Source organism: Leopardus geoffroyi, chromosome C1, assembly GCF_018350155.1.
Source record: "Leopardus geoffroyi isolate Oge1 chromosome C1, O.geoffroyi_Oge1_pat1.0, whole genome shotgun sequence".
Classification (NCBI taxonomy): domain Eukaryota; kingdom Metazoa; phylum Chordata; class Mammalia; order Carnivora; family Felidae; genus Leopardus; species Leopardus geoffroyi.
The window spans coordinates 45,845,711-45,864,361 of record NC_059328.1 but is presented as its reverse complement, the minus strand read 5'-3'; positions in this window follow the sequence as shown (position 1 = coordinate 45,864,361).

Genomic DNA, 18,651 nt, shown 5'->3' with positions numbered 1-18,651 from the left:
GACATAAATATCCCCAAATGCCAGGGAGTAGTCCCCCATAACTAGAAATTGCCCTGCCACAAAACGTCTGTAGGGCTTCCCCTGAGGACCAGATAAAGCAACTCTTTACAAACGTCCCTCTGAGATGGACACTGGATGGCAGGACAGTGAAGCGTTCTGATTAAGGGTGGGGGAGGTCAGCATTCAAAATCCATGAGATTCTTCTGCCCTGTTGAAATAATAATTTTAACATCGTTTCCTGTGTAAGTCTGCCCAAAGCAAATCTGAACTTCTCCTGCTATGTACAAAGCATCTTAAAATCTCAGATCAGCCTACCACCCAGGTTAGAGGACTTCTATTAATGACTTTAAAAACAGCTGGTTCAGGGGCGCCTGGGCGGCTCAGTCGGTTGAGTGTCCCTCTTCGGCTCGGGTCATGATCTCACAGCTCGTGAGTTCGAGCCCCGCGGCGGGCTCTGTGCTGACAGCTCAGAGCCTGGAGCCTGCTTCAGCTTCTGTGTCTCCCTCTCTCTCTGCCCCTAACCCACTCGCATTCTGTCTCTGTCTCTCTCAAAAATAAATAAGCATAAAAAAAAAAAAACAAAAACGAAAACAAAAATCAGCTAGTTCATTTCCATCGCTGTCTGGATTTCTAAAGTGTTACTTGACTTGAGTCAAATCAGTAAGCCATATTGTGAAGTGTAAGTAATATGAGATACTTCTTTGGACGTTTCTATCTCTTAGTCCAGCTCGTTAGGCATAGATGGGCAGGCCAGCTCTGTATGAGCTCTGACAAAGTTCACACAGGCCAAAGATGAAAGCACGTCACCTCCAGCCCTGCCTCCCACCCAGGCACATCCCTACTAGGGGTCCACATGCACCCGGACAGATGCAACCTAGAAGCGCAGGGGGTGAAACTACGATCTCATAGATCACAGCCAATGGATAAAATCTTCCTCCTTTCTACCCCCTTCCCTGCCAAGTGGGAAGTCCTGACAAACAGCATGTCCGGATTCTTAAGAGCCTAGTCTTTGAATCCAGCAATCAATAGCACTTTGCAGCAACTGGTATATACCATCGGCACTTGGGCTTTCTCACCTTCCCTGCTTGGCTCTCTTAGCCCTTCACGCCCCTTCCCTGGGATTGTACTCCTTAATAAAATAAGAGCACACACACCCTCCGCTTCAGGCTCTGCTTTGGGGAGATCCAGACTAAGACATAAGGGGAGAATTGAAACCATCATCTGGTTAATTCAGACCAAACTCTTGCAGAGATCAATTTGGATTAATTTACAAGTCAGGATGTTAAATACAGGAGAATGGTAATGCCAACTGACAAGTTAAAATGAGCTGTCCACATTGGGCAACCGTCATACCACATTCCTCTTAAAAGCTCGCTTTCAAATTCTCGGGTGTCTGCTTCGTAGACCCTCTAGCCTCAAACTTCTATCCCCATCACTATCGCCTTCATCTGACAACCTCTCTTCGCATTTAATTGGGAAAATAGACACCATCAGATGGGCACTCTTGGGTCATCTTATCACTAGGTCAATAAGCCCATCTGCGCCTGCCCTCCTCTCCTTTCCTCCTATTCCATCTGGTGGAGTGTCTCTTCTCCTATGGCCAGCCAATTCCTCAGTATGGATCTGACTGCCCCTGGCCTTCTCGGGGCCTTGATTCCTCATTCCCTTCCTTCTTGTGGCCATAACCCCTCTTCCTCTATTCCCGTCTGCATTCACTGTACTTTTCCCACCTTTAAAAGACCTCCCTTTACTGCATCCAGGCCTCCAGCTATTTCTACACTTCTGTACTTGCTTTCCCAGTCAAACTTCGCTGAAGCAAAACAAAGGCTATCTCAATTTTCTTACCTTCTTTTTTTTTTTTTTTTTTATCATTTGTTCATTTTTTTGAGAGAGAGAAAGAGAGAGAACAAGTAGGGGAGGGGCAGAGAGAGAGGGAGACAGAGGATGTGAAGCGGGCTCTGTGCTGACAGCAGTGAACCGGAGGCGGGTCTCGAACTCACAAACTTCGAGATCATGACCTGAGCTGAGGGGATGCTCAACTGACTGAGCCACCCAGGTGCCCCGCCACTCTCTTACCTTCTATTCTCTCCTTGACAAACTGTAGTGAGGCTTCCGCTTGCACAGGCAGTGACCTTATAGAAGTTACTAAGGGCTCTGTTGCTCAGTCTAATGATCGTATTTTTTTGTGGCTTCATTAAACCCAACCTCAAGCAGCAATCAACACAACCAAGCATTCTCTTCTTTAACTATTCCTTCCCTGGCTTCCTTTTAATGCCCACAACGTGCTGCTGTTTCTTGATTATACATTTGTGTGTTGCTCTTCCTCTTTCTGGCAGTGAGTGTCACCGGACCTTAAGACTTTATCTAGTCCTGTCCCCTCCTCATTACAATACTGGGACATTCTCATATAGACCTGTGATTCCAAATTATGTCATTAGCAGATGACTCAGAAACGTACGTCATCAACCAGTCCTTCCCACTGAATTTTATTTCCCACTTAGTGCTTACTAACTTATCTCAAATGAACCTCTGGCAGCGTAAACAGGGGTCCCGTCCTGTTTACATAAAGTAGGGAATCCTTTTTTTTTCTTAAATAATAAAAAAAATATTTTTAATCTAGCCTACATACCTTGCATGTTCTGGCTCCTATCTCTCCAGTTTATTTTCTTTTCCTCTTGGTGCTTCTAATTTATTAGCTTTCTTTCAGTTCCTACTCTTAGGAAATGCTTTCCCTGCCACAGTACCTTAGGATATGCTTTTGCTCTGCCTAGAAAGCCCTTTCTCTAGTCAATGTCTGTTCAGTTTCCAGGTACATGTGCCTCAACATACCCATGATACGATGTGTAAGAGAGCATGTCCAAGGAGGTCACAAGAGTTTGAATTAAAGCCATGGATTTTGGGATTAGAAGTCAGAACCTGGGGTGCCTGGGTGGCTCAGTCAGTCGAGCATCCCTCTCTTGGTTTTGACTCAGGTCATAACCTCATAGTTCGTGGGTTCAAGCCCAACATTGGGATCTGTGCTGGCAGCGTGGAGCCTGCTTGGGATTCTTTCTCTCTCTCCCTCTCTCTCTCTGTCTCTCTCTGCCCTTCCCCTGCTCGCACTCTGTCTCTCTCTTTCAAAAATAAATAAACGTTAAAAAAAATTACAAAAATAAAAATATCTAGCAAAATACATATTATTTGCTCTTTGACTTAGCAGCCCCACTTCTCAGGCTCCCTCCTAAAGGTGAAGTGACAACAAAACACTGAAAACAAGTCAGAAGTCTCAATGGGGGATTCGATGAACAAGCTATAACACCTTCATATAATAGAGTACGAAGCAGATGTACAAAAAGGAATAAAATTGTCTATATATTACAATAGAGTTATCTTTAGAATATATTAAGTGTAAACAGCAAGGAGGAGAAAGCATACGGAGAACGTTATCACTTATCCAGGAAAGGGAGGAGAGGATTCAAATATATAAGCTAGCTTGCTTGTATTTAAAAAAAAAGTCAAGCCACAGATCCTTTGACTTACCAGATCCTTTGAGTTACCAGTAAGGGGAGCACTGTAATGCAGACCTGCCAAAGTCTGAATCAGCCTGATGAGGAGCTCTGGAGCAAAGACTAAGAGTCCTGGTTGGGTCTTGGTGGCCATACACTGATTCCATCTGCTTGGGCTGCATTAACACACTGTCATAGATGAGGGGGCTCATAGTTCCAGAGGCTGAGGAGTCCAAGATCAAAGTTAGACGGGGTTCATTTCCTCCTAAAAACTCCTTCCTGGCTTGCAAATAGCTGCCTTCTCTCTGTGTCCTCATGTGGGCTTTCCTCCATGTTCATGAGGAGAAAGAGACAGCTCTCTCTCTTCCTCTTCTATAAGGCCACTAATCACATTACCAGGACCCCATGGTCATGACCTGATCTAACCCTAACTAACGTCAAAGTCCCCATCTCCAAATACCACTTATCTTAGGCTGTTCTGGCTGCTATAACAAAATGCCACAGACTGGATAGCTTATAAACAACAAAAATTTATTTTTTCTCACAGTTCTGGAGACTGGAAGCCTGAGATCAGGAGGCCAGCATGGTCGGGCGGGGGGTCCTCTTCTGGGTCACAGGCTTCATGCTGTGTCCTCACATGGCAGAAAGGGCTAGGGAACTGTGTGTGCTCTAAGAACACTAATTCCATTTGTGAGAGCTCCACCCTCATGACCAAAGGACCTCCCCTTTGTGACGTAAGCACTGCCCAAAGGCCCCACCTACTGCCATCGCATTGGGCATTATTATCTTAACATATGAATTTGGCGGGAACACAGAGACTCATATCACAGCGCCATCACCTTAGGGGTTAGGTCTTCAATATAAAAATTAGTGAGAGGGGGACACAAACCCTCAGTCCATAACATATCTCCATTGTGCTTAGTCATTGGCTTGGGTTGCCTAAGAAGAGTAAGCTTTCAGTTAAACCAAAGTGTATCCTGAAGGCACTGAAATGGAAGCTGTCAAATGACTTCAATCTTTGCAACTGTAGCTGTTCTCTCTTGAAGGGAGAGCTAAGTGGTACATCTCTGTGGCCACTGCTGTCCACTTCCGCCCTGGGAGTATCTCCCGCTGGGTTCTTTGTGGCGGGGGTGGGGGTGGGGTTGAGATACCTGATTATGCAAGGTACTTGTGCCCTTCGGTTCTGTTTACGTTTGACCCCCGGTGTAACACTTTCATCTTAGGATGGATTGTTACTGAGACTGTCCAACTTTACAACCCGGTGGGTCTATCAGAGCTCCGAGGTCATTATGGGCAGTTCTGAATGCCTGGTCACTTAGTACCCTATGGTCATCGTTCTAATCTACCAGGACCCAGCAGCATACCAGGAGCAGTATTCCAGAAAGCGTATAATTCTTCGCTGTGGATCAGGGTCTTTGCTCTAGAAGCCCAAGGGCCTGCATGGTGACCCTTTCACTAGAGCTTGTCACAGACTCTATGCTACAGTGTCCCCACCGCTGATAGTTCCAGCACCATAGCATCTGCCAAATTACATGGCCCAAGTGGAATAGCTGTTTGTACCACTGCCTGGATCAGCTGCAGAGTCCATCCCTATTCTAGACCCCGTGCAAAGCTGACAAATTTTCACGATGGACACCGGTAGAAGGGCAGTATTTCTAGATGTGGCATTTATCGCCTTCAGAACCCAAAGAAGCTTACCAGACCTTGTGCTTTCCTCTTTATGGAAACATGCAAGATGCCTCAATTTGTCTTTTGCTTTGGAGGAGACGTTCTGGGATACGCCTGACCACTGGGGTTTTAAGAACTTCACTGAAATGGCAGGTCCCTGAATTATCCGAGGATGTATGGTCCACCTGCTGGAGTACATGCACGTACTTTTTATCAAGGCTTCCAGCGTGCTAGCCAGTTCTTGCTCACCCTGTCAAATCAGAGTGCTGTCGTCACTGTAATGAATGAATGTGATGTTTTTGGCACATCCGGAAAGTTCAGATCTCTTTGGACTGTATTAATGTCAGATAGCAGAAGAGTTAACATAGCACAATGGCAAAACTGTGGACGTGTATAGTTCTCCACTTCATAGGGACCGATTCTGGTCCTTTTTCTTGATCGGGATAGAAAAGAATTCATCTTTCATATTAATGGCCAGATACCATGTACCTAAGGCCGTAATTGATCTGCTGTGGTTAAGATACCATGGTTAGCATATTAGCTGCAATTGGGGATGTTACTTGGTTGGGCCTGCAGTGGCCTACTGTTTCTCCAGAATCTAGCATCTGGTTTCTGCAGAGGCAAGACTGGCTGGTCACATGGAGATAAGGTGGTGGCCACCATCACTGCATCCTTGAGATACGTAAGGCTGATACTAATCCATTCCACCCTCCCTGGGATACAATGCTGTTTCTACCTTGATTAGGGGTGAGGATGGGGCAGTTTCGGAGGTTTTTACTTGACCTACTATCGTATTTCTTATCCCCACAAGCCAAGCGTTACTTCAAATGCCAAGTAATTCGGTCTCCATGATATATTCAAGAATTGGGGAAATAGCCACAGGGTCAGTGCACAGACATAGTATATTGATTTTAAGCTATCTTGTGGCCATGGATCCACTTAATTCCTGGTTCACTTTTGCATCCACTCTGCAGAGGGTTATAATGACACCTGGTTTCTAGGTATCTGTATTAGTCAAGGTTTTTCGGGGAAACAAAATCAAAAGTGTGTGTGTGTGTGTGTGTGTGTGTGTGTGTGTTGTGTAAAGAAAGAGATTTTAAGGAACTGGCTTGTGTGATTATAGGGACAGGCATATCTGCAAGGAAGGCTGGCAGTGTGGAGACCCAGGGAAGAGTTGATATGGTAGCTTAAGTCCAGAGGCAGTCTGGATGCAGAATTCCTTTTCCCTAAAGAGGACCTCGGTCTTCATTCTTTTTTTTTTTTTTTTTAACGTTTATTCATTTCTGAGAGACAGAGAGAGACAGAGCATGAGCCGGCAAGGGGCAGAGAGAGGGAGATGCAGAATCTGAAACAGGCTCCAGGCTCTGAGCTGTCAGCACATAGCCCGACGCAGGGCTCGAACTCACGGACTGTGAGATCATGACCTGAGCCGAAGTTGGACGCTCAACCGACTGAGCCACCCAGGCGCCCCTTGGTCTTCATTCTTAACCCCTTCGACCGATTGGATGAGGCCCACTCGGAATGATGGCGAGTAATCTGCTTTACTCAAAGTCTATTAATTTTAAATGTTAGCCATGCCTGAAAAATACCTACACCACAACATCTAGTCTGGTATTATGACAAACATCTGGGCATCAGAGCCTAGCCAAGTTGACACATAAAATTAACCATTGCGCTATCTATATCAAATAGCAGACCCTGTTCCAATAATTTTCCAAAGGTATTGGTATTTCTCTCTCCCCAGTGTATAGTCACCCAAGCAAACAGCCATTCATCCTTTGGGAAAGAACAAAGAGAACTTGAGTATTTTGCTGTGGTATTTCAGGGTCCCTCTTCCTGGAGACAAACGACTTCGTTATTCACTGGTGTCCTAATTATCAATTGATTACCTCTCAGCTCCAAATTTACACGTCAGTACGTACTCTATGATAATGGATGAAATGTTTTTAAGGATTTATCCTTTGTAGTGAGGAAAATGCTAAACTTTCTCAGTGGTGGGTGCTAGAAGAATACAGGAAGAAGGAAGGAGCTTTTTCCACTCATTCTGGCTGCTGTGCTGTCAGTCAGTGACGCGGTCAGTGGTGCCGATCCAGCCTTGCTCCCAGAATACACAGCCCAGCCTAGCCTGATAATCTTCCCATGGTCCTCTCAATACAGATATCGTGCCCTCCAAGGCTCTTGCCTACACCAGCACCTCCTTCTGCTGGCCTCTACCTCTCCTCCAGAGGGAGAGGACGCCAGGTTTGGTATCCCTGACAATGGTGTGACCTTCCTGACATAGACACTGTGCTCTCCAGGCATCCCATTTGCGCCGGCCACTGTGGCCAACCTTCCCCCACAGTGATTCTCTCCCTGCTTGCCCGGAAACTAACCAGCTCCGGCTTAGGAAAGCCAGCAGACTTCCCTGTCATTTAATGGGTTGCAACCATACCTTCGCCATCAAGATCTGAACCCCAGCCTTCAGAGAACTCCCTCCATAGAAGTCTGTCCTTCCTGGGTATTTTTCCCTCAGCCCTAGAGTACCCTTACATCTTATACTTACTCTTTCATCATAGCCTCATTATTCTTACTCTTGAACCTGCCCTTTTAAAATCATGGTGTGGTTGCTGTCTCTCGATTGGACCCAGACTGCTACACACTGGGAATGGCTCCAGAGAGTTAGGATTTGGGAATCAGATGGGTCATCCCCTGGTCTTGAGTGCAGCGCTGAACCCATTGCTAACGGGAAGCGGGATGCTAGTAACTCAGTGCATGTGATGGCATCGCGAGTAATCACACTGTCGTGGATTGTGATGGAGTACCAGATGAAGCAAGTGCCTTAGAAACTTAAGTGGCTACGGCGTTTGACCATTATGGCAGTCTGTAAGGACTGTGGTAGAGTCCACAGATGGACCGTTTTGAAAGCACTTCAGAACTTACGGGAAAAAAAATTTAAAAAGACGCCCTGAAGCCCAGTAACGTGTAGCTCCGTTATGGAAGTAGCTTTCTCCTGTACCCTGTGCATGTCCACTGGTTGTGGCTTGTCTGTGACCCCAAGGGCTGCTTCCTGCTTGCCCAATGACTGTGGACCATCTCTGATCTGGGATGTTGGAGAATTTTTCACCACCCAGTGGACTGCAACTCTACTGTCTCCAGTGAGGTCTAAAGTCCTGGGCACGTTTGTCCTGCCTTGGTTACTCTCCCTCAGCCCCAAGATCTATTTGTATCTTACAGTGACTCTTTTATCGTAGCTTGATCATTCTTTGCACTGAACTTCCCTTGTTTAAATCACAGTGTAGAGGCGCCTGGGTGGCTCAATCAGGTAAGCATCTGACTTCAGCTCAGGTCATGATCTCACAGTGGGTGAGTCTGAGCCCTCCGTCGGGCTCTGTGCCGGCAGCTCCGAGCCTGGTTCCCGCTTGGGATTCTGTGTCTCCCTCTCTCTCTGCCCCTCCCCTGCTCGCGCTCTGTCTCTCCCTCTCTCTTGCAAAAATAAATAAACATTTAAAAAATTTTAATTTAAAACATCACAGTGTAGTTTCTGTCTTCTGACTGGACCTGTACTGAAATGGACTCCAGGTTTGGTATCTGGCACAGGTCCAGAAACTGAGCGAGGGATGGTGAACTTTTATTAAGACAGCTTTCTGCAGCCGTCTGTTTATCCCATTCTTGCTTTCTTTTCTGCACAGAGTTTCCCCCCCACCCCCACCCCTTCTATTTTGTCCTGAGGGACACTGTGTTCTGCTAATAATCTCTACAGCCCTGCAGGTCACATTCTCTTGGATGCCACATCAACTTTGTCCATCATTACAATCATCGTGAACCATTGTGAAGCATTGGCGGTTAAGCACTACCACGTGTCTTCGTCCCCTGCCATCGATGAGCCAAGTTCTCCTACCTCCCCTACTGTCAGACGGGAGCCACCGCTAAACTTCTTCGTGATGCCAATGCTTCTCTCACTGGCATAAACCTGATGGCCTTGGCAAATTGCATGACTTATGGAACCTCGTGGAACAAAACCCTCCGGTGGGTTCTTCAGCCTCCCGTGGTATATCTACTCAAGTGCGCCCATTGCCTGAGCTTTTTATTCTTCCTGTTCACCATACGCTACAGAGACTCAAGCGTTTCAACTTAGCTCAGCATAAACCATTGCTTTCTTCGGCCTCCCTTGCATTGGGTTTGTACTGTCACCTGAGTTTCTTGGAAGGATGCTAAACCCAGTATCTCAAGAGAGTTACCCCAACTCAAGAAACTCTACCACGTTCAGTCTTACGTGCCAGTCCCTTTGAGAAAATTTCACAAGATCCAGTGCTCAGGTACCCTCGGTTCCGTGTGGAAAATGCCGACTAACTCTCGCGGCTCTTGTGGAGTACCCTGTCCTCCCTCATCAGGCTAAACATGGACCTGGCTGTCACTCCACATACCTATTAACTTTGTAGTTTGGGCCCAGTTGCACTGTCGAAGAGAGGTAGGTCATCTTTGCAGGCTCTGAGGATTTATATAAGTCTGCGGTGCATAAATCTTCAAGAAATACGCCAATGTCCTTATCCTGTGTGTCGAGATTCCTGGGCTTCCCAAGCAGGGCCCTGACATTGGCATAATAGACGTTCTTGGGTTATATATTCAATTGTCTTTGAAGCTAGGAACTCTATTTAATTCTGAGTTTGGTTTTTAGCTTCTTCTGCCTCTCACTACAAGAGAAAAGGGGCCTGTAGGATACCAAAGAGGCTCTCTGGGCTTCATAGTTCGTTTTCTATTGTTAATTGCCTTCAGCTTTTCATTATCATCTGTAAGACAGAGGATCTGTAAGATACAATTTCATAGCAAATAGCCAATTCCAGTGTCCTTGTATTTGTGGCCTCCCAATCCCAGGCTTCAGATCAGTTTTACATACATTACAGGGGGAAGTAGTTTAGACTCTATCACCCTTCCTCCTGTCTAGATGCCCTCAAGTGATCTAGAGGTCTGATGACAAAGTCTCTGAAGAATTTAGACGGCCTTGCAGGCTTTTTAAGGCAAAGGTTTTTATTGGCTTCCATGAGCGCTCAGTCTTGTGTTTTTGCCTTTCACTCTTTCTCTTTCGGTGTATGTATTTGCCTGATACAGAATAATAAACTTCTTTTCCTCATGTGTCTACAAATTTTAGAAATTGGAGCAGTTCAGTTAGTTACCAAACACGAAGCATTAATCTTCCATAACAGAATGTGGTTTATAAGGAGTAATCTTATTCTGTCACTGAATTATAAGAGTTACCATGGATGGAACAGTTTATTTAAGTGTATGTTCTTTACTTCATCTGTTCCAGAACACTACAAAGCAGACCTAACTCTCTTATTTTACAGATCAGGAAACTCAAGGACAAGGAGCTGAGGTAACTGTCCATGATCACACACACTAGTAAGCAGTATGGCCTATCTGACTCCACACTCACAATATCAAATTTACTCAACTGAGTCTTTTAGGCAGACATCCCAGATTAAAAATTCAGAGACATGCCCCTTAAGGGTTAAGAAAATTTCCACAGACATTAGCCCTACTATTTTCTCCTGTGTTTCTTTCCCTATTTTAAGAGAGGGTATCTATTCCAAATCCTGGAACCTGAATAACTACTAACTATTCTAGGAGAATGACCTAGAAAGAATGCTCAAGGGCATGCACAAACTTTTATGTGTGATTACCTTGGGGCAGTTATCTCCACTCCAACCCACAGTTTAGGGTATCAGACAAAATACTTTGCCCAGATTCAACTACAAAATAATGCCTTCTTTATTAGTATCATACCAACTGCGTAAAAAAAAAATGGAAAAACTGACTTTAAATAATATCATAAAGAAAGGAAGCCTTTTTATTTTGCTAAGGATAAATAGGCTTATCATTCTTGTAAGAGATTGAGGGACAACAAAGTTCCTTTATGTAACCTTTTCTTCTTGTTACTATGGGACTATCAGCTTAAGCCCCAAATTGACTCATGTGTCTTAATTCTTTCCTACTTGAAGATGATTTTACTCCATGAAATTAGGGATGAACTTCCTTCCTTCCTTCCTTCCTTCCTTCCTTCCTTCCTTTCTCTCTCTTCTTCTCTCTCCCTTCAGTGACCTCATAGGTGTGTATAAAATCAAAAGAGCTATCACAATATTACATAAGAGCTCAAAAGAGCAGAAAAATACCCACAGACATCAGAGGGGAAATTTTATTTTATTGTATATTAGAATTTTAAAAATTTATCATACATGGCCTGTTGGCTTGCTCATTAATTCAGTATACATTTGGGGGATGTCTGTTACTGACAAGGCCCTGAACTGAACACTATGGGAGCTGTAAAAACAAATGGGACACAATTACTGACCTCATGAAATGTATTATCTCTAAGCACACAAATAACTGTAATAACGGGCAAAATGTTACAAATGCCATAGCAGCCATGTGAGTGTAGGGTTATGAGAAATTAGGAGAGGCAGCATAATTTTCATTTTGTCTACATTAAATACATATTACTCTTAGAATACCAATTTTAAAAGATTCATTTACTTTTTATTTATCTATATTTTTAAGTTTATTTATTGAGAGAGAGAATGTGCATGAGCAGGGGAGGGGCAGAGAAAGAGAGGGAGAGAGGGAATCCCAAGCAGGCTCCACGCTCAGTGTGGAGCCTGACAGGGGGCTCGATTTCATGACTGAGATCACGACCTGAGCCAAAGTGAAAGGTCAGACACTCAACCAACTAAGCCACCCAGGCACCCCAAGATTCATTTATTTTTTTTTTAATTTTTTTTTAACGTTTATTTATTTTTGAGACAGAGAGAGACAGAGCATGAACGGGAGAGGGGCAGAGAGAGAGGGAGACACAGAATCAGAAGCAGGCTCCAGGCTCTGAGCCATCAGCTCAGAACCCCACGCGGGGCTCGAACTCACGGACTGCGAGATCGTGACCTGAGCTGACGTTGGACGCCCAACCGACTGAGCCACCCAGGCGCCCCTAGTTTTTAATGAAGAGAGATCATTAAGTTTATGGAAGAGAAGCACAAGTATGGAAGTGGCCACGGAAAGTCACAGATACAGGTCTGCCACAATTTACGGTGGGGTTACACCCTGCTAACTCATTGTAAAATGAAAATATCGCAAGTCAAAAATGCACTTTATACACTCAACCTATCAAACATCACAGCTTAGCCTGACCTGCCTTAAACATGCTCAGACACTTACAGTAGCCTACGGTTGAACAGAATCACCCAACATAAAGTGTATTTTATAAAGTGTTTATAATAAACTGTTGAATATCATGTAATTTACTGAATACTGTACAGACAGAAAACACAGCATGGTTGTACGGGTACAGATAGGTTGTAAGCGTATTGGATATTCATCCTCGTGATCATGGGGCTGATTAGGAGCTGTGACTCACTCTTCCTGCTTAGCAGCACAAGAGAACCTCATACCATGTACAGCTAGCCCGAGGAAAGATCAAAATTCAAAATCCGAAGCATGGTTTCCAACGAATGCGTATCACTTTCACACCACCGTGAAGTTGCAAAATCGTAAGTTGAACCATTGTGGGTCGGGACTGTCTGTGCATAGAACAACTTTTTCTTTGTCCGATGAATTACTGGGAGAAGGAAAAGTAGCTGTCTTCCCCGGTTAAGTTCCAAGGGAATGATATCATCTGAGGAAAAATCGACTTCAATTCAGATATGCAAACTGAAGAATTTTTAGGGCCAGGTGGGGGCATCTTGACTATCTTCTTGCATGACCCCTCTTTTTAAAGTTGAAGAAACTGAGGCACAGATAAGTGAAGATAGTGGCCCAAGATCAGGTAACCAGTTGGAATAGAGACAGAACTAATATTCGTGTCTCCAGACTCCACACTGCTTTCACTGATGACTGGCAATATGTAGAATACTGTCTGAGACGTAAACAGAGTCAGATTATCTTCATTGGCTATCCGCAGTGGTGCCTTACACATAATAGGCATTCACTAATTATTAACTGAATAAATTAAAAAATTAAATTAGTGGGGCGCCTGGGTGGCTCAGTCGGTTAAGCGTTCGACTTCGGCTCAGGTCACGATCTCACGGTTCGTGGGTTCGAGCCCTGCATCGGGCTCTGTGCTGACAGCTCAGAGCCTGGAGCCCACTTTGGATTCTGTGTCTCCCCCTCTCTCTGCCCCTCTCCTGCTCATGCTCTGTCTCTCTCTGTCTCTCAATAATAAATGAACATTAAAAAAATTAAATTAGTACTATACTATTTGATGTAATAAGGACAAATAAACTTATAATACATGCTTATCTGTCTACTTAACATCCTGAATCACTAATCGATATTTCGAATTTTGCAAGTCCCGAACTGAGCCCCTGTTCTACACCCCCCACCCCAGGTAGGCTTTACTCAGGCTTCCTTCTCTCTATCGATGACAACTTTATCCTTCTAGTTCCTCAGGCTAAAAACCTTGGAGTCGTTACTGATGTCTCTCTTTTTTTCCTGCCACATACCGTTTTGTCAACAAATCCAACTGGTTCTACCTTCCAAACATCTCCAGAATCTGACGTCTCTCGCCACGTTCTCTACCGCTAGCACCTTAAATCAGTCCATAACCATCTCTCTCTTGGGTGACTGCAATGGTCTTCTAACCAGACTCTGCTTCTCCCTTTGTCCACACCAGTCTATTCTCAAAACAAACAAACAAACAAAAAACAACAACAACAACAACAACAACAAACAGCCAGAATGATTCTTTCTGACCCTAGTTCTAAAACAGACTTCCATTTCACGTCTTCTAAGGGTTACAGTCCCTTCGATGGCACAGATGTTTATAGCAGCATCATTCCTAATAAACCAAGAAGTGGAAATGGCCCAAATGTCACCAAATGGATACATCAACAACAATGTGGTATAGTCCAGAATGCAAAATCCTTGGTAAGAAAAAAAAAAAAGCGACGTACAAATATATGTGACAGCTTGGATGAGCTTTGAAAACATTATCCTAAGTGAAAGAAATCAGCCACAAGGTTGCATATTGTATTGACTCCATTTATATGAAATGTCCAGAATAAGCACACCCATAGAGATGGAAAAATGGACTAGTGGCTACCCAGGACTGGAGGGAATGGAAGAGACAGGAAGTGACTGCTCGTGGGCACAGGTTTCTTTTGGGGATGACAAAAAAATGTTCTAAAATTGATTTGTGGTTATATTTGCGCATCTCTGTAAATATAACAAAACCACTGAATCGTACACTTTATTTTTTTTAAGTTGATTTATTTATTTTGAGAGAGAGAGAGAGAGAGAGAGAGAGAAAGTGTGAGTAGGGGAGGGGCAGATACAGAGGGAGAGAGAGAATCCCAAGCAAATCCCAAGAGAATCCCAATCCTCCGCTAATAGTGCAGAGCCCGACACAGGACTCGAACTCACGAACTGTGAGATCATGACCTGAGCCGAAGTCAGACGCTGAACCAACTGAGCCACCCAGGCGTCTCTGAATTGTACACTGTAAATGGGTACGTTTTATGATAGGCGAATTACATCTCTTTCTCTCTCTAAACAAACAAACACAACAGAAGGTAATAGGAGGGAAGGACAGAACATAATAAAATGGGAGCAGAATATGTAAAGACTCCAGATTAGAAAGGAACTTAGTATCTAAAAGACAGAGGGAAAGCCAAAATCCCCAGTGTATGAGCAAAGTGGGAAATAAGCTGGAGAGTTAGATAAAGACTATATCATGGAGAATTTTAAATTTTATCACAAGCCTGAAAGAAGTTTTAAAGAGCTTCAAGCAGGTAAGTGACATAATCAAATTTCCATTAAAAAAAAACAAACATTCTGGCTGGGAGAATTAGAACAGGACAAATATAGAAATAGAGCAATTAAAAGGTTATTGCAGGAGATGCAGAAGAAAGGATTGTTGAAGTAGAGGCAGAGACGAGAGATGGATCTTAGGATCTACTTTGGAGGGATAAGTAGATAAAGTTGGTGACAGACTGACGTAGGGCATGAAGGCTAGGGGTAGAGGAGGACTCCATTCCATTAGATGGAGACCCCTACGACAAGAGTGGTTTGGGGTCCGGGAGTTCTGGATATGCTACATTTGAGAACCACCAGGTAGAGATGTACATAGGTAGCTTGATATACAGTTCAGATTGGGTTCCAATGTTGGCTCCGCCATTTGCAAGCTATGTGACGCTGCAAAAAGTTATTTTTTCCCCCGATTCCTTCATCTGGTAGTGAAGATTACAATACCCTTTAATAGCCAAATAATAACCCACTGGATTATCACAGCTTTTTGGTTAAGAACACAGACTTTGAGCCTCAACTGCCTGATTTGGATCCATGACCACAGCAGTGTAACGTGGGACAAGTTACCTCTTTGAATCCCATTGTCTTCACCCCCAAATACGGATAATAAAAGCACCTATCCCATAGGGTTATCAAATAATATATGCATTAGATAATACACACACAATGCTTTGGGCTTGGTGGACAAGCATGATGTAGGTGGTTGCTATTATTATTAACTCACGGGCTTAACATGAAGAGAGGAGATGATACAAATGAAGGGAACCAGTGTGTAGTAGGTGTTCGAAGAATGTTACTAAAGTTTCCTTCCTTATTTTTCCACCTGAATTTTGTCTCAATAGAACTTCTTACCCTTATCCAGACTGGATTAACCTGAGGCACTCAATATAGGAAAGCCTACTTCCCTGCCCAACAGTTTAGGATGGGAGATAAAGGCCAGTTAACAGTGACCAAAGAGGGGAAAATGGAGAAAGGAATCTCGAAAAGAGGAGGCACAATCCAGGTTGAGGAGACAGAATGCACTCAGCAAATATGGAATCCAGCTTAGTGAAGCAGATGCGGTAATATGGAAAGGTCGAGTTGGCTTGAAACACTGGCTGCTAAGAGATGAAACCCCACATCGTGTCTTTTTTCTAATGAATAACAGGGAAGCAGGCTTCTTCAAGTGATTTGACAATACCTAAAATTATCATGAACTCTTCCTGCGGCCTTTGTGTCTGCCATCCCAGCTAGGTATTCATTCATTCACCCGCTCATTCATTCACTTATTTACTGACTTAGGCAACAGATATTTGCACTAAGGAAACCAAAGGGAAATCAAGACAAAAATTCTTATCCTGATGGAGTTTGAAGTCTGGTCAAGGACTACAGGGAAGAAACAAGTAACATATGTAAATTCTATGGGGACAAAGCAAGCAGTGGCGTCAGGAGACACGTGGATACGGCGAATACAGTAAAGGCCCGAGGAGGGGAACTTCCCAACAGTGGGAGCGTTCAGTGCAAAGGCCCTGCATCGTCCTGTCTGTGCCGTGTTGTGTCCCATTTCCCCACTTCTAACATTGAAAGAGAAAAGTGAAAAGTTTCTTTTGGACTGAAGAAGATAATGTACTCGATAACTCCATGTATGACTTTGTAAGGGCTACTTCAACAAATTACTACTAACCAGGGGGTTTAAAACAACAAAAATGTGTTCCCTCACAGCTCTGGAGACCAGAAAGCCAAAATCCAGCAGAACCGTGCTCTCTGTGGGGGCTTTTGGAGAAAACCCATTCCTTGCCTCTTCCAGCTCCCAGCGGCCGCCGCAGAGCTTTCTGGCTGCTTCGCTGTCCCCTCTTTCTCCACCGTCACAGGGTCTTCTCTTGTGTGTGCCCATGTCTTCTCTTCTGTGTCTTAAAAGGACACTTGTCTTTGGATTCTGGTCCCAGCTTCGTAATGCAGGATGATCTCAAGAACCTTAATTACATCTACAAAGACGCTTTTTCCAAATAAGGTCACAATCACAGGTTCTGACAATTAGGACATAAACATACCCTCGGAGGGGTGACCATTCCAAGGTGTGAGTGGATTCACCCCCGCCAAATGGGTGAATTAGCCCTCCAAAGGGGGTGAGTCCACTAGAGTCAGTGAAGTTGTCTTAGTTTTACTTTGCCCTCACTCTGGACTTCCTCACATTCCCCATCTTTTTTTCTTCAGGTTGAAAGGTTGCCTTGTAGACATGCTTTTTGGGAAGGCAGCGCCTATGCAGAACGAGGCGAGGTGGACGACCACGAATTATCTGAGAAAGAGATGTTCATATGGCCATGGCCGTTAATGTGGTCCAAGTGCAAGGTGGGGCTGGCTTCTGTTTTGGAGTTGGGATGACTAGGTAGGTTAAATTTTCAGAAGAATTATTAACTCCCTGTTGGCCAAACATCAAGTAGATAAATGTAATCCAATGATAACAATCTGGCATATTGAAGAAATTCTTCCATTTCTCCCTTTTCCCATCCATACCATACAGAACTGTTCCCTTCTTTATTCATATTTCACTTCTACTTTGGCTACCTTTTTATAGTTTAAGTCTCTTAAACTTGTGGTATAACATACAAGCAATGAAGCATAAAACTTTATGCCCACGTCTTGATTTCATACTATTAAATTTTACATATGTGTATATGTATGTAAGCACCATTCAAATCAAGCACCCAGGAAGCTTTCACATACCTGTGCCCAGTTAATAACCCCTCCTCCCAAAGCGACCACTATTCTGAGTTCTATCACCATAGACTAGTTAACTGTTTTCACACTTCTTATAAAGCAATGTAGTATGCGTTCTTGTGTCGCTTTCTTTGTTTAGACGTTATGTATGAGGGATTCATCCATGCTCCTCCGTGTAGATGGAGTCCATTCTTTTTCACCACTCCATAGTATTCCATTGTGTATTATATAGTCATTCTGTTTTGATGGGTGCTTGTGTTGCTTCCATTTGTGAGCTATCATGAATAAAGCTGCTATGAATCATCTTGCACAGGTCTTTTGGTGGACATATGCCCTTATCTTCATTGGGCACATCCCCAGGAGTGGAACTGCTGGGCCTATAGGATAGGCATATGGTTAGTGTTAGTAGATATTGCCAAAGACTTTTCCAAAGTAGCTATACCAATTTTCACTCCAGTTGGCCCACATCCTCACCAACGCTTGATAGTGTCAGGATTTGTCATTGTAGTTATTCTGATAGGTATATAGTGGGATTTAATTGGGTCTTAATTTGCATTTCCCTAATGACTTATGATGTTGAGTACTTTGTCCTATGCTTACTGGCCACTTGTATATCCTCTTGCAAAGTGCTTGTTGAAGGTTTTTTCTGTCCCCCCCCAAAAAAAAATTGGGGTTGTCTGTATTTTTCCAACTGATTTGTAGTTCTTTATATAATCTGGATAAGAGTCCTCTTTGTAAATATATGTCTTTTCCTGATCTGCCCTAATTGTCTTTTCATTTTCTCACTTGTGTATTTTTGCCGTCAGCAAACTTTTTCTATAAAGGGCCAGATGGTAATTATTTTAGACTTTGTAAGCCATGTGATCTCTGTTGCTGCTACTCAACTCTGCCACTGTAGAAAAAAAGCAGCTGTAGACAGCCATACATTAAATGAATAAGCATGGCTGTATTCCAATAAAACTTTATTTATGGACACTAATATTTTGAATTTCATGTGCATTTCACATATCATTACATATTATTCTTCCCCTGA